At 38.3% G+C, this 25,152-nt stretch overlaps 1 pseudogene; it reads left to right on the plus strand.

The window, feature by feature from the left end:
* Positions 1-530: 530 nt before the first annotated feature.
* Positions 531-24,540, plus strand: LOC149262674 (purple acid phosphatase 23 pseudogene; annotated as a pseudogene).
* The last annotated feature ends 612 nt before the right edge of the window (positions 24,541-25,152 follow it).

A 25,152-nucleotide genomic window follows, 5' to 3' on the forward strand; every position in this document is an offset into this window, starting at 1 on the left:
TGTATATACAACTATTTGGTCTTAACCTGACATATCTCTCACAAAGTTGTCTGACCTCTCAACATAATATTTTCTTTTTTTTTCCACCTCTCCTGATCTCAGATACCCAATCCTCTTGATCTTTTTCTTTAAAATACCCTCCAAAATTTAGTTTTTGTTTTCTTGGAACAAGTAACTACATCTTTTAACTAATTAATGAAAAGAAACATTATTTACTAACAACTGCAAAATTCCTTTCCAAAACTTAATTTAAGAACAATTTTTAATTTTCAAGAAAAATTAATAGTTTTTTTTGGCTGCAGTAAAAACAAATATTTACATTAATGGGGAATATTACATGCTTTTTATTTGCTATCTGAAATTAAATGAGGCTGAAAAATCAGTCGTCGTGAAACGAAAAACTGTGGCAAAGATGAAAGTGATTGGTTTTATTTTGTGGGGTTGCTCATCTTTTGAAATATGACTTTTCCTGCGTAACTTTGAAGCTGTTGTCGAAGGCGTATTGTGTTGACGTTAATGGTCACAGAAACATGAGCATGGGTGGGAAAGAAATCAGTGTTCTTTCTGATAAATACCCCTCCCATTTGCCATGGACAAACTTGGGTGTCGACATTGTCATTGAGGTAGGGGCTCTCGAATGCTGTGCTTACATATGCACTGAAGATGTAGATATGGTCAGTGAATTACATGATCCTTAAATACAATTCAATCATACAAGAAATTGGAAATTCTACAGACAAATTCCAAGTTGATAAGCACATAGGAGCCTGGGCTAGGAAGGTTATCATTATAACACCCAGAAAGGGCGAATATAACCCCACATATGTTTTGGGAGTCAATGAGGGTGATTACTTTCATGGCTATGATCACTACATCATTTCATTCCTCTGTTCGAGTCATGTTACTCACATTTTCATTTCCATTAATCTTTATAATGGAAAAAATGACAGTATAGTATAGATATGCAATGACCATTCAATTTTACTAGACAAAAATGGAGAAAGATTTACATATCCAATTTGGATGCAATACGGATCGTTAGTTCCGTCACTAAAACTTTTAATATTCAAAATGAATGATTTTCACAACATTCTTAACCATTTGTTTCGAGGGTTAAAGAAAATGGGTTATTTGGAATTTTCCAGTGGTTCCCTATATCTTTAGGTTGATTGTGCTTTATATGGTTACAGTGAAGTATAATAAATGGTTTCGATATGTTTATAGAATGAAATCACTATTTTCGATTTAGCTGGAGCCAACAAGTCCATTTGTGTACTTTTAGCCAACTAGAGTTTGTAAAATTTGTACTATGGTGATTGTTTGTTTTTTTAACTAGGTTGAGTTTAGGTTAGGGTTAGCTTAATGAGTTTAGGTTAGCACCAATTTAATATTGGATGAAAGAATAATCTTCCCACTAATGGAATGTTATTATCAAGGTTGTGCAAAGATCTATTGGACTTGGACACCTCTTGTACTAGTTTAATTCCCCAAAGTGACTATGATACTTCCCTATTAACTTGAAACCACCACTGTGACAAAAATTATACTCTCTTTTAAGTAAAGTGTTTGTGAGAGTGGTGGTTTCTAACTTATGCAATATTCCGCGGTGGAAAGGATTTCCGCTATGCCAGAGCAATATTTTGATGGTTAGCTCAAAATAAGTTCTTAGAGAACTATAGATTTCATAAAATGGATATAGATTTCAGAAAATGAAAGAAAGCTACATTTGAATTAGGGGCAGAAAGAAAAGCTGTAATTAAGACATTTTTTTTATATAGAATGATAATTTAGTCCATCAATTATATAAGATTAAAAAAAAAACCACATAATTACAACATTATAAAAATCACACATTACTTTCTTGGAAACATCTAAAACTCAAAAAAATAAAGAAACATATAAAAACTACTAAAGATGGAAACATCTCTATAATTGTTTTATCTAATAATGTAATTGATTTTTATCTCTTATATTTTGTAATTAAAGTTTTATAAGGAGAATGTTTACATTGTCTATAAAATGTTCATCTCTTCCTCACAATAAGATGGTGGAATTATTTTCTAGAACATATGTGTTATTTTCTCCTTTCTGCATCTTTTTAGATCTACATGTAGATCAATTGGTATTAGAGCATAAGACCTTGGAAGCCATCCACCTATTCAAAGATTTATTTTGGGGGGATTTGTGGCTTAACAATTCATCTCCCTTATTAGTGCACCCCACTTGCTTTATATTCCCATCATAGATTGTCGCTTGGGGTCATACCTTTCAATTCCTTTAGTGGATGAAAATCATGACCCCTGTCAAGAACCCTCAACCAAGGACTCACTAGTCCATGATTTAGTCATGGCTCTTCAAGAGCTAATTACACTGCAACAACAGAGACACCCTCTTGGGATAATGCCACTGGGTACACACTTTAAATTGCGCAAATTCTCATGCCAAATTAATGGAGAGGTTTTTTTATTCTTGGCTCCACCGTTTCCCCACCTATTTCAAAACATGTCCCACAATGGAAGAGGACATGAAGCTTGAAATCACGAGTCTGCAGTTGGAGGGCTTGGCACAAACATGATGGGATACTCAACTTGAGAATATATCTTTGGTCATTGAGCTCAAGGAACCAACATAGACCATATCCACATATATCACATCTTGGTATGACTTCTACCATGCCTTAAGAGCATGCTTTTATCGCATAGGATATCTCTAAAATCTCCTTGCCAAATGGTTGCAACTCCGACAACTACCAAATTAATCAGTGCAAGCATACATTGATGTTTCCTGTAAATTGCACATTCAACTCCATATCTTTGATCTAGAACATGTATTAATTATTAAATTTAATTCTGGTCTACTAAGGGTTTTTCGTTAAGTTAGCTTCTTTGACAATACTTCCTTCGACAAGGCATTTATTTCGGCCTTGGCTGTGGAACGTAAAATGGATCCTCAAATCCGATCTCCTCAAACCAAAAATGGCCCATCTCATGTCGGTCCATCTAATGTAGCCCTTGCCTCATCCCTCTGGTGTATATTTCATAATACCAACTCACATGTTTCTGTAGACTATTGATCACTTCATGATGTGCACCCCAACAAGACTCTTTTTATAGAGGTAGAGCAACCAAATTCCTCTACCTCACTTGCAGTTGTTTCTCTTGACAATCCTACCAAAGTAGACCCTTCTCTCATCCTTATGACTACTAATGAAGCTGACACCTCTGCTACACCTCTATTTACCCATAATTGTCAAATCAAACATAAGCTGGTGACTCTTATCCTCCACAATGGGAGTCAAAAGAATCTTGTGGCACACAACTTGGTTCACTGCTTTAGCCTTCCCGCCACTTCAAACCCCAACCCATATCAACTAGGTTGGGTCCAAAAGGAATTCCCTTGTATTACTATCTCCCAACGTTGTGCTATCACCTTTGTTATCAACCCTTTTCAAGATACTGTGGTATGTGATGTTTCTACTCTCGATTGTGCTTATTTGTTACTAGGCATTCCAAACCAAAAGGCCTAACACATTGTTTATCATTCTCAAGATCACAACTGCCACTTGTAACATGAGAACCACACCTATGTGCTCACATCCTTGGTCCTCACATCAACCCAACCTCTTATTGGTAAAGCTCCCATTAAGAAATTCAATATAAATCAATGCATTTCTTTCTGTTTGGTTCGCTTTGTCAAGCTAGAAAACAACACCAATATAATAACTCCTATCATGGCTCCACTACAACCAAAATTTGCAAATGTCTTCACCCAACCATGGGGTTGCATCCCCCATGTTCTATTGATCACTAAATCAATCTTATTCCTGACACTTCCTTATCCAATTCCCCATCATTTTTCATTTGTTGGAAAATCATCTATTGGACCTAATTCATCAAAGAAACATGTTGTTGCTAAATGTAATACTAGACTCAAAAATATGTAGTTTGCAAAGGGATATGCCACATCCAATGGTGGTAATAATGGGGTTTGTTACCACTCAAACTAGCATGGGCCCTAGGAGGGGATCATATATAACAACTACTATGTCAAGGGGAAACAATGGAATGATATCCCACTATCACCTCAGCTAAGACTCCCTGCTCTTTACAGACTCTCATTGATGTGAGGAGTCTAGGTAGGAGAGGAATCACAAAGGAAGATGGATCAATGATAATATATGGTGATTCCTAAAGCCTATTCACAACAGAGGCTCAAATAATTGGTTACTTGCTTTGAAAGCAAGGTGATTAGATTTCTGTGAAGGGCTATGAGGATACCTATACCTAAGGATGGGGAATATCCTTTCAAAAGAAGTATCCTAGACATAAGAATCCTAAAGGAGAAATGGCTTATATGTGACCCTTGTGGAATGTGAGTTACAAAGTTGTGGGACGAGAAAGAACCCAAGTGGGCCCAAACTAGGTCAAGGATGCTGCGTTGATCAAGACTAGAGATGTTTGACCATTTTAAGGAGGAGAATATGATCAAAGGATAAATTCTCTTTTTAATTTTAAATGCAATGATCCAAGTGAGGACACTAACCCAAATTAACCTATGGAAAGAGATGTTCTTATGTCTAGGGCTTGCTATATCTCAGGATTTTGCTGTCGAATTTGCTTCAAACTTGGAGGACCTATTGAGAAAAGAAATTTGCAGCAATGGACCAAAATTCAAGGGTTTTGAAAGGATACAAAGGATTTTTCTTGATGCCCTAGGTGACCTACTAGGGTTAGGCCTAGAAAAGAAGGAAGGAGGTGAAAGGAATTTTCCTTTTTTGTGATCACCTTTGGACTAGACCAGTGCCTAACCAATTGGAAGAATGGAGTCAAATGAAATCAAAGTTTAGGTAGGTTTAATTCCAACCAAGGAGTTCCCCAACAACTTCATATGGCCGAAGAAAAAACTAGGTTACAAAGGGAAATTTATACTTCTTTATATTCCAAATGATGACTTATCAAGGCAATTAATGAACATTCATGTACCTCTAGGATAATAATTCACCATACTTCAAATGATCATATGAAAAATATCTCATAAAGACAAACCCAATAACTTCACATAAGATAAAGAGCAGCTACACCAACTTCATGAACAAAACTATTCCATAGACAATTTATGAGACAAAATTACAAATAATCATGAAAAGGTACTCATAAGTATAGCGATATTATTCCAATCATCAAGTCTATACAAATAAATCAAAGCTTCAAGATAATAAATTAAGCTTTTACAAACATCAAAATGCATTAGATCTCTAATTTATCCCTCAAAGAGGCTAATAAAAATTGTTAAGAAGAGATAGTCCAATCCAAAAATGTGGTGAGAGAAATGAATGAGCCTCTCATCAACTTATACAATCCATAAGGGATTTTGAATAGTCTAGTTAGCCTAACAATGCCCCAAGTAATAAAATAATATACAATAATGACATGACTTGGTGACAAGCACACCAAGACAACTCAATAATACAAAGATAAGCCTCTCAAGAGGGCAATATAGCAAAAATAATGAGTCGTTGGTCCATTGAGAAGGCCTAGTGGACTCCAAAGTGTGCCAAGGTGAGAGAATAGACTCCAAACATGGTGACTAAAGGGTTGACCCCTTGATATCCAAGCAAGTCACATGTGGTGTCCCCAAGTGGGTGTGGGGGTACAATGACATCCTCATGGGTCTCCAAGTAGATCGATAATGCCTGTAAACGATATGTAAGGGGTAGGATGATGACATAAGCCCTCCCTTTATCTCTCGTGGTGAGAGACATCTTCTTTTGGATCCTAGAACCTTTGCCAAGTGTGTGGTACAAGTATGAAGCTGGTTGGGCATGATAATCTACATACATAATCCTCATCCAAAAAGGTGGAACACGATCAATCATTGAATGACATCGGGGATCCATGAAGTGCTCTCTTCTATAGTGGAGGCATGTGGCTCTTTATGCTCACTGCACAAGTGTCATTATGTCCCCTTGGAGAGCTTGGACCTCGTATAGGGAGACCAAACCCAAAATGGAGACCCAACTACAATCCTGCATTAGATCCAATATGTCCCCTTGCCCTCTAGTACAACAAACCATTAGAGTAATCAAGTAAAAGATTTTACAAATCATGGAACTGAGTGGACACTTCATGGTGGCATGCCCTTCTATAGTGGGCTTTAGCATGTACAAGTGTCTCCAAGCTCAATAATGGGGTTAACCAAGGACCCTATTAGTTTGTTTCAACCTTTAAAGGGGGTGACATGTCTATGGTACATCCATCATGCAATAGGTGGCATGTGATATAATGATGGAATGTAGTGGGGATTAGGGGAAACCTCTAAGCCACAAGATATGGTTCAAGGGTAGCTATAATGAGGGAATCCCACACTTGGGTATATGAGTGTAGGAGGGGGAAATCATGGTACATGAGTTACCCCTGCCTTCGTTTTTCCACCCTTCTTCATATGCCTTTTTCCTTTGATTGATTTTTTTCCATAACTGCTCGAGGCTCCAGGGGATGAGAGCATGATGTGTAGGACACAACAATAGATACCCCATTTAAGGTGGGGTGGTTCATTTCCCACCAAGGGTTGGGATAGTCATGGGTTACTTAATGTGGATGGGAATCATCTAGGGCCCATGGGACCAAGGTGATTGTCATATAAGGGGTAGAGCTCATGTTTGGATTTTTCTCACATGCTAAATTTGTATGTCCCAACCATATTTTTCATTTTGTGGTACATTTATTGTTGTAAGTGGAAAAATTATGCTTTTCCCTTTTTTTTTAGCTACATCAATCTTTGGGGCATAATTTGAGGTGCGACCCAAGGCGTGGATAAGGGAAGGGGGAGGCTAACCCTTTATGGACCCAGTGGAAAAATGTGGACCCGGATGGGAAAATTGATAAATGGGGTTAAAATGAGTGGAAGGGAGTGATGTATATGGTGTTAGGAAGCGGGGCCATGCAACCAAAATCAAGATTTCCCATGTAGTGTTGGCCCTAAAGCTAATAGCTAGTAAAGGAGATCCCACATGACTAAGATACAAGGATAACAATCAAATTGGGTAGAGGAGATAAGAATATAGACATAGCCCACTTTTTTCGTCGAACCCCCCCCCACACAAATCCATGCCCAAAAGTGTCCATGATAGTAAACAAAATCACTCAATTACACCAATGAGAGCCATAACTTTAGGGTTGGGAGGCTCACCTTCAAATTACGATCATTACAAATGGGAAGGGACTACGTGGATGGCTCGGGTGGCAGAGATAGTGGCACATCGAGCTATCTGGCGCTACAAAGGGTTGTTCGCAACTGGTTGAGGGCCATCTAGGAGAAAAATATTCTCCTATGGGTACCACCCACGAAAGGTGGGTATCAGGGTTCAAAGAAAGTCATCAAATGGTAGTAATGGATGAAATGTCAAGTTCAAATTCTAGTAGCAATAGTGCCACACAAGTTGGGGCAAAGCTAGAATCAACAACTTATGGGCAGAGTGTGGAAACTGTATTCTACAACAAGCAAATGACTCAAGATGGTAGTTAATGAAGGGCCTTGTTGTCAAAGATTTTAAGGACCTTGTTGAGGAAGATTATGTGGTAGACAAGCAATCTTTTGCTTGTTCTCAAATTCATGCTACTTTCTATGTAGAAATAATTTCAATAGCTCACCGCTCACTGCTTTTGATGGGAAAGTTTGCAAAGAGTTTTGTTGTTTCATAGGGGAAACTCTCACGGAGCAGAATGGCATCGGTTATGGCTACCAATGTGGCCCCTGACTTATCATATTTTGTTGGTCGGAAGGGACACACACTAGTGCATACCAAATGGTTGACAATGGAAATATTGGAGCACACTTTCCCTCATTTGATGGAGGAAGTCGAGATGCACTTGGGATGCTTCCCACTCTAAATAGGGAGGAATTGGGAAACCAAAAAAGGTCCACCAATCAGAACATGTGACTCATTGGGAAACAAGGAAAAATCAAATTTCTTTCTTGGAAAGATCTAAAACTCAAAAGGAAGGAAACATAAAAAACTAGTAAAGTTAGAAACACCTCTATAGTTGTTTTATCTAATCATGTAAGAAATTTTTGTCTCATATATCTTGTAATTAAATATTAATAAGGAGAATGTTTGCATTGTTTATAAAATGATCATCTTTCCCTCATAATAAGATAGTGGTATTGTTTTTCAGAACATCTATTTTATTCTCTCATTTCTGAATATTTTTAGATGTACACTTGGAAAATGTAATTCCTACTTGTCTTAGTTGTGATTTTTTCTACGTAAAAGATCTGTTCCTGTTCCTTAGGAGTTGTTTAAATATAGATGTTTCCTAGATTAGTTTGTGGTTGAGATATTATCTCAACCAAGTGATTTTGTATCCAAGATAGCCTACCTATCTTAAAACAACACTACATGCATTTATATGTAACATTATTTTATTAATTTAAGTGTGATCAGGTTTTTAAATTAGTATTAAAGCATGTATGGGCCTGGGGCCTTGGCCCCTCCTGGGCCAAGGGAAATAAGAGAAAATATTTGAACTGTTTTAGTTTTTGTTTGTCCATTATCATTGTTCGATGGAAATAAGAGAGATCTATGTGCTCAAGCGGTGTTTCATCATTCAACATGATTCCATATCTCCATGACTCTAGAATGATGATGCAGATTCTTCAATTTATTGGAGTAGAGGTGCACAGATCAAGTTCAGAAGTGGTAGTGAATCCAGATTGTGTAAGATGCACGAAGCCATGCTAAGAGGTAGTCAGCAAGTTGAGGACTAGTTTTTTTTTTGTGATCGGTCCTCTATTGGCTCGGTATCGTGAATCCCATGTGGCTCTTCCTGAAGGCTGTAATATTGGAGCTCACCCAATAGATCCACATTTGAGAAGGATATAGGAAGAAAAATCCAACCCACAGGGCCTCATGGCTTACGGATTTTTCCATCTTAGTGCTTGAGATGTGACGTTGTTGTCCTTGAAACAATTAAATGGGGTTATGAATCATTAGGACAATGAAATAAATATGCCATTGCTGTTTAGTATTTTTAATGTGTGAAGTGTTGTTGTTGCTGAAATTATCATGGAGGTGGCACATGAGCATGAGACGAATTCGTGCGAGTTGCCACAAAACTGTATATCTCATATTCTCTCCTTCACCACTCGTTTCTGAGTTGCATAAGCATCGATTTTTTCGGGGAATTCACCCCCTTTTCACCACAAATTTGTGGGTATTTTCATCTCACAAGACAATTACCAGTTCTACTTCAACACTCCACGCAATTTCTATAGACTTTTAGTCATATCCAATGCCCAAGTTAACAACAAATCGTATTTTCTACAAAACACCTGGATAGTTGATGTGTGGTGGCAGAGTCGGCTTGTGTGGGCACAATTTAGTTGCAAAACATGTTTCTCGACGGTCAACAACAGTCAGAGAAATATTGTTTGGGATTCGGCATCCATTTTTGCCTCAATTGGTGGGGGACGTGGAGACTGACAATATTGTTTCCAGGGTGTGGATTTGAGTAGCGATTACAGAGTCGTTGACTGGTGCGTTGTCCAATCCAAAAGATCTTTGTTACCACACCTTCCCTGATATTTCGTATTTTGGGGCTTTTTTGGTTGTGTTAGAGAAATCAGTGCGCAACTAAATAAAAGACAAGCAACAGCATATAAACACATCACAAGAAAACACAGGAGTTTTAACGTTGTTCACCAACCAATCTGGGCTACGTCCACCAAACATAGGCATCGACAATCTTTATTATCAAACAGGAGATTACAAGATAATCAATTTTCCTCACAAACTCTCACACCCACCCAAATCCGTATGAACACCTGTTTTATAGCTAAGAGAATCTAACTGCCTCATAAATCCTCTTACAACAAATATAGGGTGCATTAACTCTCTCCCAACAAAATAGAGCTAATATAGCAACTCAATCTTATTGTTGTCACCTACTGAGATTTTTGCCTAATTTATTGAAACCGAAAATATCAACAATCTCCACATTGACAACAATTAGCCTGATACCCTGTTTCTTTATTATTTAATTTTTCTGCAAGCCAAGAGAAGCCAAACACCAACGCAGCTTCTCTAACAAAACTGGTTTCGTGAACATGTCTGTACAGTTTTCCTTTGTATGCACCTTTTCAAGAGAGACTCCCCTTTCAGCGATAGCTTGTCTTACAAAATGGTACTTAATTGGAATATGCTTTGATTTACTATGATAGGCCAGATTCTTAGCCAAATGTATTGCACTTTGACTATCACAAAGTAACTTGATGTTGTCTTGTAACCTACCAAACTCACCAAGCAAACCTTTCAGCCAAACCGCTTCTTTGCAAGCATGAGAAGCAGCAATGTATTCTGCTTCAGTAGTGGATAAAGAAACAATGTTTTGTAGCTTTGACATCCAGCTAATAGCTCCACCTGCAAGAGTAAAGACATACCTTGAAGTTGACCTTCTCTTATCCAAATCACCTGCAAAATCAGAATCAACATACCCGCAAACAAATTCACTACTCTTATTGTAAGTGATACAATAACTACTTGTGCCTCTCAAGTACCGAAGCACCCATTTCACTGCTGACCAGTGTTCTTTACCCAAATTTTCCATATACTTGCTGACAACCCCAACTGCATGTGAAATATCTGGTCGAGTACAAACCATCGCATACATCAAACATCCTACTACATTGGCATATGGAATTCGAGATATATAATCCTTTTCTTCATCTGTATTAGGACATAAACTAGAAGAAAGCTTAAAATGGGAAGCTAAAGGGACTGACACAAGCTTCACATTTTTCATACCAAACCTCACAAGTATTTTCTCAATATACTTCTGTTGTGATAGCCACAACTTACCATTGCTCCTGTCTCTGAAAATCTCCATGCCCAAAATCTGTCTTGCTGCTCGTAGATCTTTCATATCAAATGTCCTTTCCATCTGAGTCTTTAACTTGTTGATTTCTTCAATGCTTTTGCTTGCTAAAAGAATATCATCAACATACAACACTAAGATAATGAATATGCCATTACTTAACTGCTTAAAGTAAACACAATGATCATATTCACTTCTTATATATTTTTGACTCAACATGAAAGAATCAAATTCTTGTACCACTGTCGAGGTGACTGCTTCAGACCATACAATGATTTCTTGAGCCTGTAGACAAATTTCTTATTGCGATGCTGAACAAACCCTTCCGGTTGTTCCATATAAATTTCCTCATATAAATCTCCATGTAAAAATGCAGTCTTAACATCTAGTTTCTGTAATTCTAAATCAAGCAAAGCAACTAATGATAACACAATGCGAATTGAAACTATTTTAACAACTGGTGAAAATATCTCATGAAAGTCAATGCCTGCTTTCTGAGAAAACCCTTTTGCAACCAGCCTTGCTTTGTATCTGTCCTCCGTATCATTCACACCCCGTTTTACCTTGAAAACCCATTTACATCCCACAGTTTTCCTGCCTTTGGGAAGTTCAACCAGATCCCATGTGCCATTCTTACCTAAGGCCATCATTTCTTCCTTCATGGCTGCTTTCCATTTGTCACTCTTTGAACCTTCTACAGCTTCTTGATAACACAAAGGTTCATCATCGTTAGTGGTCAAAGCAACTGATGTAACATAATCATCATACCTTTTCGGAGGGTGTTTGATTCTTGTAGACCTCCTTAAGGATGTTTCTGGTGCTTCCACAATTGGCTGACTACCATCTGTAGGAACTTCTTCATGATCACCATCTGAGACCTATTCATGACCTACATCTGAACCCTGTTCATAATCTGATTCTGAAACTTGTTCATGACTAGAATCTGAACTATGGTCATCATGACTATCATTAGAAGTGCTGTCAAACTGAATGTGCTGAAAATCAGATACATCATCCTGTTTCAATTTATTATCTACATCTAACTGTACAAGAGAGGATTCATCAAACTTTACATCTCTGTTGATGATGATTTTGCGGGTAGTAGGATCCCACAATCTAAATCCCTTTGTTCCATCACCATACCCAACAAAGATATACCTTTTTGATTTAGGATCTAATTTAGTTCACTGATGTTTAGGCACTAGAGAATATGCATCACAACCAAACACTCTGAGTTTAGGATAATCACAAGGGTGTCCTTTCCATACCTCTTGAGGAATCTTACAACCTATCGCTGTCGATGGTGACCGATTTATCACATAACAAGTTGTAGCCACCGCTTTGTCCACAACTCCTTCTGCAAACCAGCATTACTCAGCATACTCCTTGCTCTCTCCAAAAGAGTCCTATTCATGCATTCAGCAACTCCATTTTGCTGAGGAGTATAAACACTAGTCTTATGTCTCTCGATCCCTGCATCCTTGCAATAGTTTTCAAACTCCTTGGAGGTAAACTCACCACCATTGTCAGTTCTTAAGCATTTTATAGTTCTATCAGTGATGTTTCCTACCAATGCTCTAAACTGCTTGAAAACTGTAAAAACATCAGGATTCATTTTCAACATGTAGACCCACACTTTCCTAGAAAAGTCATCAATAAACGATACAAAATATGACGAGGCACCATACGAGGTTGTAGGTGCTGGACCCCAAACATCTGAATGGATATAATCAAGTATTCCTTTACTAGTATGTTTGCCTGTTTTAAACTTTTGCTTACTTTGTTTGCCAAACAGACAATGTTTACAGAAATCTAACTTTCCAGACCTTAGATTAGGAAGTAACTCGCGATCAGCCAAAATCTTTAACCCGGTTTCGCTCATATGGCCTAACCTTTGATGCCATAGGCGAATAGAACTACTGTCATGTTCAGACACGGTAGACACATGAAATGACCCTATTCTTCCTTCTAACTGAAACATATTTCCTACTTTCTTAGCTTTCATTACTAGTAAAATACCTTTGTAAATTTTCATTACTCCACCTTGAATTACAGTTTTATATCCATTTGTGTCAAGTGCCCCCAGTGAAATTAGATTTTTCCTTAAATCTGGTACATGTCTTACATCAATTAACATTTTGGTTGTCCCATCAAACATTTGCAGCTGTATACTCCCTATTCCCACAATATTAGACGTGACACCATTACCCATGTACACGACTCCATCATTAACTGATCTATACGTCTTAAACCATTCTCTATGCATACACATGTGGTTTGATGCACCGGAATCTAACAACCAATGTTGATCATGATTTGACAAATTAACTAATAAGACTTCGTCGCTCATACCTGAACCAGATGCCAAACCTGTATCGGTCGTATTCGCTTCCTTCTTCTCTGTCGATGAAGCTTCTTTAGAAGTTTGTTGTCGCTTCCAGCAATCCTTCTTCAAGTGCCCCGATTTGCCGCAGAACCAACACTTTACTTTACTCTTCTTTCCTTTTGACTTTGAATGCGAATTGCTGCGCTTACCAGAGCGTCTTTCTCTAGAACGACCTCTAGCCATCATTGCCTCTAATGTAGAGGTGTCAGCATTCGACTGCTTCCTGGTCTCCTCGGACAACAAAGCTCTAACGACATCATCAAATTCAATGGTTTCGGATGAACTAAGACTTATAGAAGTAACAAAATGATCCCACGGCTCGGGCAACGAGCACAATAAATTTATGGATTTTTCCTCGGATTCAAATTTTACTTCTATGCTTTCTAATTGCACCATTAGAGTATTAAAAACATTCAAATGATCAGTAATGGAAGTACCTTCCTTCATTCGCAAACTCTATAGCTGCCACTTCAGGAGAATCCGATTTGTCAAGGATTTTGTCATATACAGCTTCTCCAACTTCGTCCACAAACCAACAACAGTCTTCTCTGACACGATGTTAAATAAAACATCATCAGCCAAACACAGTCAAATACCGCTCAAGGCTCTTCCATCCAATTCATTCCATTCATCATCTGTCACGGGGTAAGGCTGTTTGGATTTTCCCAACAACGCCTTCGCCACACCTTGTTGTACCAGCAGATCATGCATCTTTAACTTCCAGATCTCGAAATTGTTTTTGCCGTTAAACTTCTCGATTTCAAATCGGGCACTCTGAGTTTTCGCCATCTCGTTTAAAACAAACAATCTCCAAATCCAACTTTTAAATAAAAGAAGTTAATATATACAAACCTCCTATGTCTTATATTACACTGCCTTTGCTTTAAAAAAAAAAAAATTGCTGTGCGAATCACAATAAAAAAACCCAAAAAAAAACAATTGCAATTTTTTACCCACGCAATCGTTGGCGCATTGGCGCTCTTGTAACTCCAGAAAGACCGCGATGGTAGAAAAAACGCTTAGAGTAAAAAAAATGGCACGCTTTCTAATTGTGGATCTGCGCTAATCTGAAAATTGGCGCACTGGCGCTCTTACTACAGCCTTATCCACGCCTTTCTAATTATTGGCGCTATTGTGTTAGAATAACCCGCGCTAATAAAAGAAATTAGACCAAAAAATATGCACTCATTAGTGGTACCATAGTCCGCACCACTCATCAATTTTCCTGCGTGTTCTGGAAATCAACACGCACCAGCAATCGACACAACACGCCAATTATCAATGCAACAAAGTTTAATCCACCGCAGCAATGTTTAATCCACCGCAGCAAAGTTTAATCCACCGCAGCAATGTTTAATCCACCGCAACAAAGGTTAATCCACCACAACAAACGATGTCACGTGGAGTTTCACGCATTATTTCAACGGTGTTCCAGTTCTCTTTGAGAACTGATGCGTGCACAAATTCCAAATAACCTGCGCAAATTCCAAATCACCTGCGCAAATTCCTTTATTACGCAGCAATGGAGTGCAGTTTTATTATGTGTTTATGGTTGGGAGCGCCGTTCAGCCAGCCACACAAAACCAGAGAGACAGCCAACGAATCGCACGGCACCTCCGAATAGCCTTCACCACCGTTCCCAGGCACCACCTAACAGCACGTAGGACGTTCAATCCATAGTACCTCAGTACCGCTGTGCGCTCCTCCACCTTGCTCTAATACCACTTGTTAGAGCAATCAGTGCGTAGCTAAATAAAAGACAAGCAACAACATATAAACACATCACAAAAAAACACAGGAGTTTTAACGTGGTTCACCCAACCAATCTGGGCTACGTCCACCAAACATAGGCATCAACAATCTTTATTATCAAACAGGAGATTACAAGATAATCAATTTTCCTCACAAACTCTCACACCCACCCCAATCCGTATGAACACTTGTTTTATAGCTAAGAGAATCTAACTGCCTCATAAATCCTCTTACAACAAATATAGGGTGCATTAACTCTCTCCCAACAAAATAGAGCTAATATAGCAACTCAATCTTATTGTTGTCACCTACTGAGATTTTTGCCTAATTTATTAAAACCGAAAATCTCAACAGGTTGTAAGCTTGATTCAATTTCTAGAAAGTTGGTGGTGCATATTCCTCCCTGGTGCAACTGCAGCGTGAAGCATGTGATGTCGTTTGAGGGATTTGTTTTGAGTGGAAGTGTTGATGGACCGTCGTTAGAGATATGGTGACCGAACATTTGTTAGCGTTGTTGGAACATATACTTTTTGTTTAAAGATAGTTTCCCTTTGATAAGTCACTCAACATTACACACAACTAGAGACATTCTCATAAGTGGCTTCAGCGTTTTTAGGTTGTTCAATGGGATTGCCATGGGAGGTATGAAAATCAATGGTTCACTTGGATTACAGTACGTTCTTCCTCATCTTTGTCTTTATAGCAAACCGATATAAATTCAGTTGTTTCTTTCAAAGAATGGTTGCTTTTACATGCTTGGGTAAATGGGTAAATGATGTTTTTATGGTGAAAGTATTTTGGAATCAAAATCAATATACATATTGAGATTAACCACTTCAGTATGAAGTTATTTTTGTTAGAATTGGCTACTCTAACAAATGACAAGTTAAGTATGGGGTTCTAAGATTTAATTGACAAAAAAAAATATGCCCATGATGTGAACAATTTCAAAAAATTAGGTAAACGAGAAACAACAACGATTATGATGGAAAATCGATTGAAAGTTTATGTGAGTTTGTGGAATAGACTCATGATCATGGTGTATTATGTCTCAAATGCATTTATTAGTAAGAAAGTCTAGGATGTTTTATAGTGGTCTTTGTAAAGTATGTACCTCGTAACTACAAGAGTTTGAGTATGTAATGTAAGCCTAATGAGGCATGTGTACCCCCATAATGTTCGTGGTAATCTTAAAACCACTCTGCAATTGCAGTTTTGTGGTCAACCAGAAACCACTTGGGAATTGAGGTTTGTGGTAAGCGAGAAACCACTTTTGAGAGTATATGTAAGTTTAGGTTTGTGGGATGTTGGAAACCACTTTATAGTGTAGGTTTATGGTAAGCTAGAAACCATGTGTGAAAGTGAAGTGGACATGGATTCTTGTAGGCATGGTTCAGGGTTAGCCAACAAAACCCTGGGCATGGTTTAGGGTAAGCTAATAAAACCCAAAACATGGTTATGAGTAACCTGAGAAAACCCATGATGATGATGATGGAGGGGGATTTACAGGTACAAGTACAAATATGCAATTATAATAGTTGATAGAACCATGTATGTGAAGGGCATCCTAGTAGACTGGAGGTTGCAGTGGTTGGGAACCCATGCATTTTGGCATATGGTTTTTCCTTTATATGGACATTGACATATCTTTTAATCAAGTTTTTAAACACCAGGACCACAACTAGACTTTGCAGATTGAGATCGACATAAGTAGTCATTAAGGGGAAAACTTGGAAAATATAATTCCTACTTGTCTTAGTTGTAATTTTTCTATGTAAAGGAGTTTGTTCCTATTCCTTAAGAGTTGTTTAAATCTAGATGTTTCCTAGATTGGTGTGTGGTTGAAATATTCTCTCAACCAAGTGATTTTGTATCCAAGATAGTCTACCTATCTTGAGACAACACTACATGTATTTATATGTAAGATTATTTGATTAATTTAAGTGTGATTAGGTTTTTAAGTTCTACATGTAGATGAATAATGTCAATAAAAAAAACCATATAGTCTATAGAAAAAATTTGTTGGAAATGATAGAAATTTTAACATGATTTTGAAAAAATATTGCAAAAATTGTAGCCTCATTACAAAATGTCCAAAAAATAGCAACAACAAAAATAAAAATTGTAGCAGTAAGTCTAGCCCCAGTAAGTTCATGACGATAAAAATATCAGTGGGTAAAAACCAAGAAAATAAAAATGTTGGTAATAATACTAGGCCCAGTAAGTTCATGATGATCACAACATCAATGGGTAAAACCCATCATTTCGTTCCTCTGTCTATGTCAGTCACATTTTCACTTTCATCAATCTTTATAGTCTTTCACTTTCATCAATCTTTATATTCTTGATAGTATAGTAAATATATGATCATTTAAAAAAATCACTAAAAAACAAACATCATTCACTAATAAAACAAGGAGGGTTTCCAAGCAACAAGTCCCTGCCAATGCAAAAAGTCTTGCGGGAACAGTTCAGGTAGATTTAGTATAGTCTAGGCTGGAGTTTGAGGAGATTCACTGGCAAAGGAAGGAGCAGAGAAAATAGCACCAACAACTCCGTGTGAGTAGTACATAGTTGAATTGGGCAGGACCTAATCTCATATCAAAGGTGCCTTTCTTTAAGGAAGGGAAAGAGAGGGCTGAAAATCTTTCACATGTACGAGAATAGGGGGCATCTATAAAGAGGATAGAGATATTTATATATGTAATTACTTCTTTCTTAAAACGAGATGAAAAAGGAAGGTCTATGATATATCGCCTTCGAAGTAACATAATGTACTTATCTCCTTGGACAGAGTGGCTCGATCTCGACCAACCCCGCCTTCTCTTCAACCCGTCCTGGGAATAAACCTAACTTACCGATAGTATATAACCAAGTTGTTGTAAACCTAGCTCTTTTATTATTCTACTTGTGCAGACATCAGCTTACCTTTGGCACCTGATCCCAGCGAGCATTCAAAAAATAAACTTGATCTCTCTTGGGATGGTCATCTATGTGGATATGAAATTCCATTGCAACCCATTGTGGTCAATGAGTTGTTTCAATATTTGGAAATGGACTCTCTTGCTCTGCTAATTGTTTGTAGAATGATGTTGAAGTCAAATCTAGGGAAAAAAAAATGCAATATGTGGTGTGTAGCAAAACCTACTGTGCTAAATCCAGTCTTGTAGAAGGCTATGAACTATGCATGTTACCTAACATGGGGATAGTTACATTTAGCTTTCTTCTATCTTCTACTGCTATGATCAGAAGCTATGGGCAATAAAATAAAGAGTATTATTATTGCTCCACTTAGTCAGCACATAGACCATGTGATTCACTTGGATGTAAACAATCAAATTTTCAAACATGTTGATGTACTTCAAATGAAGAGGCTTGTATATGATATAGACAACCAATTCCAAGAATAGGAAAATAGGTTTCCAAACACAATGAAAGATCACATTCAAAGGATACAAGGAGCAACCATACCTGTTACGAACCAGAATTTGGGTTCGTAGGTTCAGGGATTACCTTTGCCTAGATGTAGCTAGAGCTCTGGCCAACTGAATCTCCCCACATTAATGCCATTGGTATATATGGCATGTGTGGGGTTGGAAAAATGACATTGCTCCAAAAAATCTACAATACTTTCAAGAATAGTAACATCTTCGATGTTGTAATTTGGGTTACAATTAGCCAGTTTCCCATTTTAGAGTTTCAAGATATTACTTAGAAAATCAAGTTAGAGCTTGCAAGTAGTTCCAATTTTGAGGAGGAGATTGCATTGTCTACCCATCTCAAGACGAAGAAATTTCTTCTTATTCTAGATGACCTGTGTAGCAGACTCAATATGAAAAAATTAGGTGTGGACTTTGACAAAGGTAGCAAAATAGTATTTTCTACATGCAATGAAGATTTGATTGAAAAATTAATCTAGAAAAGTCATTGCAAATACAACCCCTGTCATTTGGGAAGCAATGATCTCCCCCCTTATCATACCCATCTCGTCAAATGAGTCCCTTATGTGTTCTCAGAGGAGTTCAAGATCATACTCTCCACGATCGATGCCATGTGAGTTTCCTGGATAACAAGGGATGATCAAATTGGACCCAAGGCGATTCTGCTGGATCCTTCGTCTGTGGGATCTGAGGTTTTTTATGGCACATGGACTGGTAACTATACCTTCACTTCCAAAGGGAAGTCCCTTGTCTACATCCAGATATATCCATACAAAAGAATTCTTAACTACACCTCTAGAATTATTCATCAGGTGTGTTTCACTAGGCTTCTACCTAACACAAAATACTATTACATATGTGGAGGCCAATCCTTATCTACTATAAGTGAACAACACAAGTTTGTCACACCACCATCTCTAGGTCCAAATGGCTATCTCACTTGAATAGCAGTTATTGGTGATTTGGGCCTCACATACAATTCATCTAGCACATATGATCATATTGTTGAAAATGATCCGAGCATGATTCTTATGGTTGGATATCTGGTCTATGAAAACAACTACCTAACCACAGGCAAAAAATGAGAACCATGCTATGAATGTGACTTCCTAGAAACTCCTATCAGAGAGACATAGCAACTTCACTGGGATGCATGGGACAGATTTATGGAGCCATTATTGTCACACATACCAACGATGGTTCTAGGAGGAAATCATGATATAGAACCTCAAGTAGGAGAGCTCACATTTGCATCATATAGTGCTCGATTTGTAGTTTCCTCTGAAGAGACTGGATCAAACAATAGCCTATCTTATTCCTTCAATGTTGGAGGTGTTAGCACTCGAATTTGGCCTCAGGCTGAAGAAGGCAAAATCCAAGGCAACATCAAACCACTTAGCCTCGTAGCTAGCCCTACTAGGACAGGAGAGGGCTCTCTCCGGGTCTATCTCGGAAAAAGGTCTTCAAAGGGTTGAGATGACCAATAAAGAACACTGATTTTAGGCTAGTAAACTGATAGGGAAAGTTTGATTTCAAATTTTTAGGGTTTTGTTGGAAAACTGAGCACGACAATTTTGGGTGCGGGGATGAGACACAGTTTTTGCAGAGGTCTTTTTGGGGTAAGGTAGGAGATTGTCTTGATGCCTTTGAAGGAAGTGAATGGATAGGTATGAATGGTGAGGAGCTAAGGAGAGCAAGAAACCATCAGGAGTTCTCCTTAAACAGATGAAAACATAGATATTAAGCAAACTTAAAGGCAGAGCATAGAAACCATGAATTCTACCTTAACACTTCATTTACTTAATTTGCAGAAGAGAAGAGTAGGAAAATTATACACATAACAAACTTACAAGTACATGAGAGAAAAACACCACCAACACAAATCACCACAGGAATCCCAAATAGTGCTGCAAAACCCTGGTCTTTCCTTGCCAAAATTGCAGAGATACAAAGAGTAATACAGTCTAAGCTTATCCCTCAAGAGTCCAACCGTGAAAATGACTAAGAAAGTACATAATATAGGCAAGATAACACATTTCCTTGCCTCTAGGGGTCGAGCTCATCATCCTAGGAGCTGTTTCAACCAATTCTAAACTGAGCACTACAATCTAGGCAATCAAAACAACTTGCCTCTATAAGTTAGGAAACCAATTCATTCATTAATTTTTTGCTATTTTATGAATGAATCTTCTAGAATAGGTAAAAAAAGTGTCATGTCATCATGAAAATACATTAGTTACATCAAAGAGGGTGAAAAATCCCATGAAAATTCAAAACTAGTCAAAAGTTGCGTTGTCCTGAGCCGTAGATGAAAAACTGGCAAATTTCCCTGATGCGTAGCGCGCCATTTCTCAACACGTAGCGCGCCTTTGAGCCCACGTTTGGGGCATTTCCTGGCATCCAAATGAGGCTCAAGTGGGCTTGTTGGAAAGGTCTGGATGTCTACTCTCCAGCCCAAGTGGAATTTCTCAATTTGGTGCCAATTTGCCCCTCCAAACATGCAATCTCCCAAGACTGCTTCCTGTGTGTCCAAAAAGTGGCAGAAGGTCATTTTTTGCTTGTTTTTTGACCTTTTGAGGGACCAAATCTCAATGAAATGTCTTGGAAGTGGCTGAGAAAGTGTAATTTGTCATAACAAATCCAAAAATGCAGAGTTTTTGTGAAATGGACCTCCCCATCTTCAGGGTAGCACGCGGCGCGCTACGCGTTGAGGGCAAAAACCTGTTTTTAGCAAATAAAAATTCAAAATTGACCAAAATTGCTCCAAATTTTTTGAATTTTGAGCTGGGGTTGTATCATTGAGCACCATGCTCCTTCAAGGAGGCTTCAGCCAAAATCTGAAGTGGATCGGGCCTTTTTCTCCGTTTTAGTGCCTTGGCCAATCGTCCTTTGAGTACCTTCATTTGCGCTTTGCACACATGCATGCGAGCCCAATACTGATTCTTCATGTGGCGGAGCATATCTTTGTCCCTGTTTGCCTTGGCTAGCAACTTCTCTAAATGAGTGTTCACCCGAATGAGCATAGACCCTTGCTCAATAGGTGTCAAATCACCGGGTCTCTTGCGAGCTAAGTTCCGGTCTTCTCGGATCCTCCGCAACTCATCAAGAGTGTGTTCATCCTCTAACTGTTTGTTGCGTTGCTCTAAGTATTTGATTGTCCAATTTGCCATTTCCAATTTCTGCTGCAACAAGTGATTTTCAGCCTTTTGTTGCTGAATGATCTCCTTTAGCTCCGAGCTAGGAGAACTGATGTCAAGGTCAATAATGTCTATGTCCGGATCACCTGATGGTCCCTCATCAATCATGGGCTGCTTGCCTCTCTCCTGTACCTGTGCTGCTGTTGAAAGCGAGGCCCCTTCCACCTGATGTGGAGATAACACTCGCTGTGCTGACGAAGAAGGCGAGACCCCTTCCACCTGATGTGGAGATAATACTCTCCGTGAAGATGCAAATAAGGCCCTGTGGCCTCTCTGATATGTAACACATGCTAGAGTGCTGACATGCTCGGGCTCTGGAATGTGAAACTGATGTGAAGGCCCTCCCTCATCATGGACAATCTCAAGGGGTGGCTGTGGCACCGTGAAGAAGTCGCGAGAGATGAAATCCTCCCAAGCAATACCCTGTTGTGCCAACTGATGCATCACTATGATCTCGATCAGTGCATAATGATATATACTCTTGTGTTGTTGTGCGGGGTTCTTCCTTTGCACTAAGGGCACCATCGTCTCTATATTTCGGCACATGAAAAATGGAATGTTCATCATTCATACCCGGGTGAAATGCATCAACAAACGGATATGGTACGAATATAAACGTGAAAATCTGCCCTCACAAGTGAAATAGCGCATAATGAGCCTCATCAAGGGTGCATACTCATCCCTTAGGAATCTGAAAGGGAAAAACAGCAGTTAGGTGTCTCATACACTCGGGTTTGATATATGGTTGATAATGAAATCTGTCTAACTGCTGGCGCTTGTTCCACTCCTCCCCAACATTGGTATCCCGGTGGCTTGAGCAACAATTTCGGGTGATAGGGTGAAATCCACTCCTGCAAGGTTCACATGACCATTGTGTAAATGTAGGACAAACAAGCGGACTAGTTCTCTGTGATGTTGAATTTGTGAGATCCGCTCACAATATCCAAAGCATGATTGATACTGAAAACATGTCATTGCAAGTGGACAAGCTTGCAAATGAGCCAAAGAAGTGGGCTCCTCCCTGACATGCCGACCACATTTACCACCCTTGTGATGCCTCCTTGGAACTTCTACCTCTGGTGTTGAATCACTGTCATAACTCTGCTCATAATCTGATTCGGTTTTTGACATGGTTTTGAAGGCAAGATGGCTGAAATGTATTGCTGACTTTGCACCCAATTAACTGCTGTTTGACTTTTTCAAATGCTGTCACCAAGGGGACATAAATACAAGGGGATTGTTAGGGATAGGGGAACATGAGGGAATTAGGGACAATAAACAAAAATAAGGAATTTAGGGAAGACAACATGGGAAATCATAATATTGTGGAACTTTAAGGTGGAAGTAGGGTTTGGGAATTTAGTAGGTTTTGAGGATTTTAGAGAGGAAGATTATAAAATTTTATGGGAAAATTTGAAGGAGAATGTTGATGAAGATGAGGGAAAAGAGGGATAAAAAATGGGCAACCTTGGATAGCAAAATATTTTGAAACCCTAGCACCATTAAGTCTTTAAATCTTCCACATCAATGTAGGGTTTTGACTTCTCATTTTCATGGCATTTTAACATATTAATTTCTCATTCATCTTGCAAAACCAAAACTAGCCATGGAGGAGAGGCCTACCTGAAATTTGCTTGAGAGAAAAGAGGATTTGGTAGCTTGCTGGCAGTTTATTGGGTGAAAAACCCAACGTGTAGCACACCTTGCCCAACGCATAGCACCCCTCTGGTGCGTAGCGCCTGAAAAAAATTACACTGAGGAAATCGCACTGATGCGTAGCACGCCCCTGACGCGTAGTGCGCCCACCCTGATGCGTAGCGCACCCCTAAAACTGCCCAATTTTCTCAATGACTCTTGAAATCGCCTTTGCAAGGATTCACTTGGCTTGTGAGAGGCAAATGAGTTGCTAATGAAGAGTGATGTGCTTTTATAGGCTCCCTTTAGATTTTTTATTTGCTCAAAACCCACTTTATAATGTTTGAGTGTTGACACTTTTTGAATTAATTGGCTCTGACTTCTGGTTTCCTTTCTTTAAAAAAAAATTGGTTGAAATGATGATTTCTTCTGAAACTTTTTGCAGGGATAGCTTCTAAGATGCTTTGGCAAAGGAGACCAAGGCTGCGCTTCAACATTTGGAGAATTTGAAATTTTGACAATTTTTACAAAAACGAGATAATGACCTTTGTTTTTCAAAAACAAAGTTTTGAAAACAAGGTGATAATTTAACTGTACAATGATGAGAATTATTGAAATGATGCTTTATGAAGGACATCCCTCTGGCCTGCTGGTACTTTATGACCTCTCAAGACAAAAATTGACTCAACCCTAGACCTAAGACTTCGAAATTTAAAACAAAATGAATGACCCTTTGAAGATTTTATTTACTTAAACAAACCTGAACCAGTAGTGCCAAACAGGAGGGGAATAAAAGACACAAACTCCCTCCACTGGGGTTATGGCATGCCTAACGGAATGCAACATGATCACACTGATGGGACACCTAATCATGAAATGCAAAGAGCTTTGATCTCTGGTGGAGGGCTACTAGACCGACTCTAACAGGAGGGGTACACTTTCTCATGCTTATAGCTTATATAGATTTCAATAGATCTAGTGAACAATATGGTTGGCTAAAACAAGATCTTAAAAATTTAAACTGTGAACTGACTCCTTGGTTGATTTCATCATGGCATTGTCCTTGGTATAATAGTTACACTAACCATTATCAAGAATTTGAGTGTATGAGAAAACAAATGGAAGACATCCTATATGAATATGGTGTAGACTTGGTGTTCAAAGGCCATGTACATGCATATGAGAGGATGAACAAGTTTTATAACTATGTCCTAAATCCATGTGGTCCGATGGTGGAAAAATTGAGAAACTTGCAATAAGGCATGAAGACGAACCTCGAAATTGTCTAAACAAAATACATAACCAATGAAGCGTGGGGCGTGTTTTTCAAAATAGCTTTCAAAGACAAGGATGTTTCAGAGGAAATAGAGGATATTTCCTGACAAGTTGTTGGCCATGTTTTCTTTTGTTAAGTCTAAACCCTTATGCAACACCTTTTGGTAGTTGGGCTTTTGTTTATGTTCACTAAAGAAACCTTCCATGTTTTCTTTTGTTAAAGTCTAAACCCTTTTGTAGCATCACTTTATTCTTTGTTTTCTGGTTGGGAATCATTTATAGTCTATATTAATGAAATTTACGCCAATAGTAAGACTTCTATTATCTAACCAACGGATCCAAATATATTTTAATTTTAAATACTCCATCTACAAATAAGAGATGCATAACACAAAATACTAGCTGTTAGAGCAGTTTTTACAGGTTTGGATTTTATTTAAAAATATTCCAAAGTAAGTTTTAAGAAATTTACAAAATTAAATAACTTTAGTTACCTTAATATTTATGAGATTGGTTTAGCCTATATAGAATAATTTCCAAATTTTACAAGAGAAAGAGCCACATCGTTATATTGATCAGTCTTTTGATGCCATATA

This window comes from Pinus tabuliformis, chromosome 6, assembly GCF_031772625.1.
Source record: "Pinus tabuliformis cultivar Carrire ecotype Pingquan chromosome 6, CPIR1, whole genome shotgun sequence".
Lineage (NCBI taxonomy): Eukaryota > Viridiplantae > Streptophyta > Pinopsida > Pinales > Pinaceae > Pinus > Pinus tabuliformis.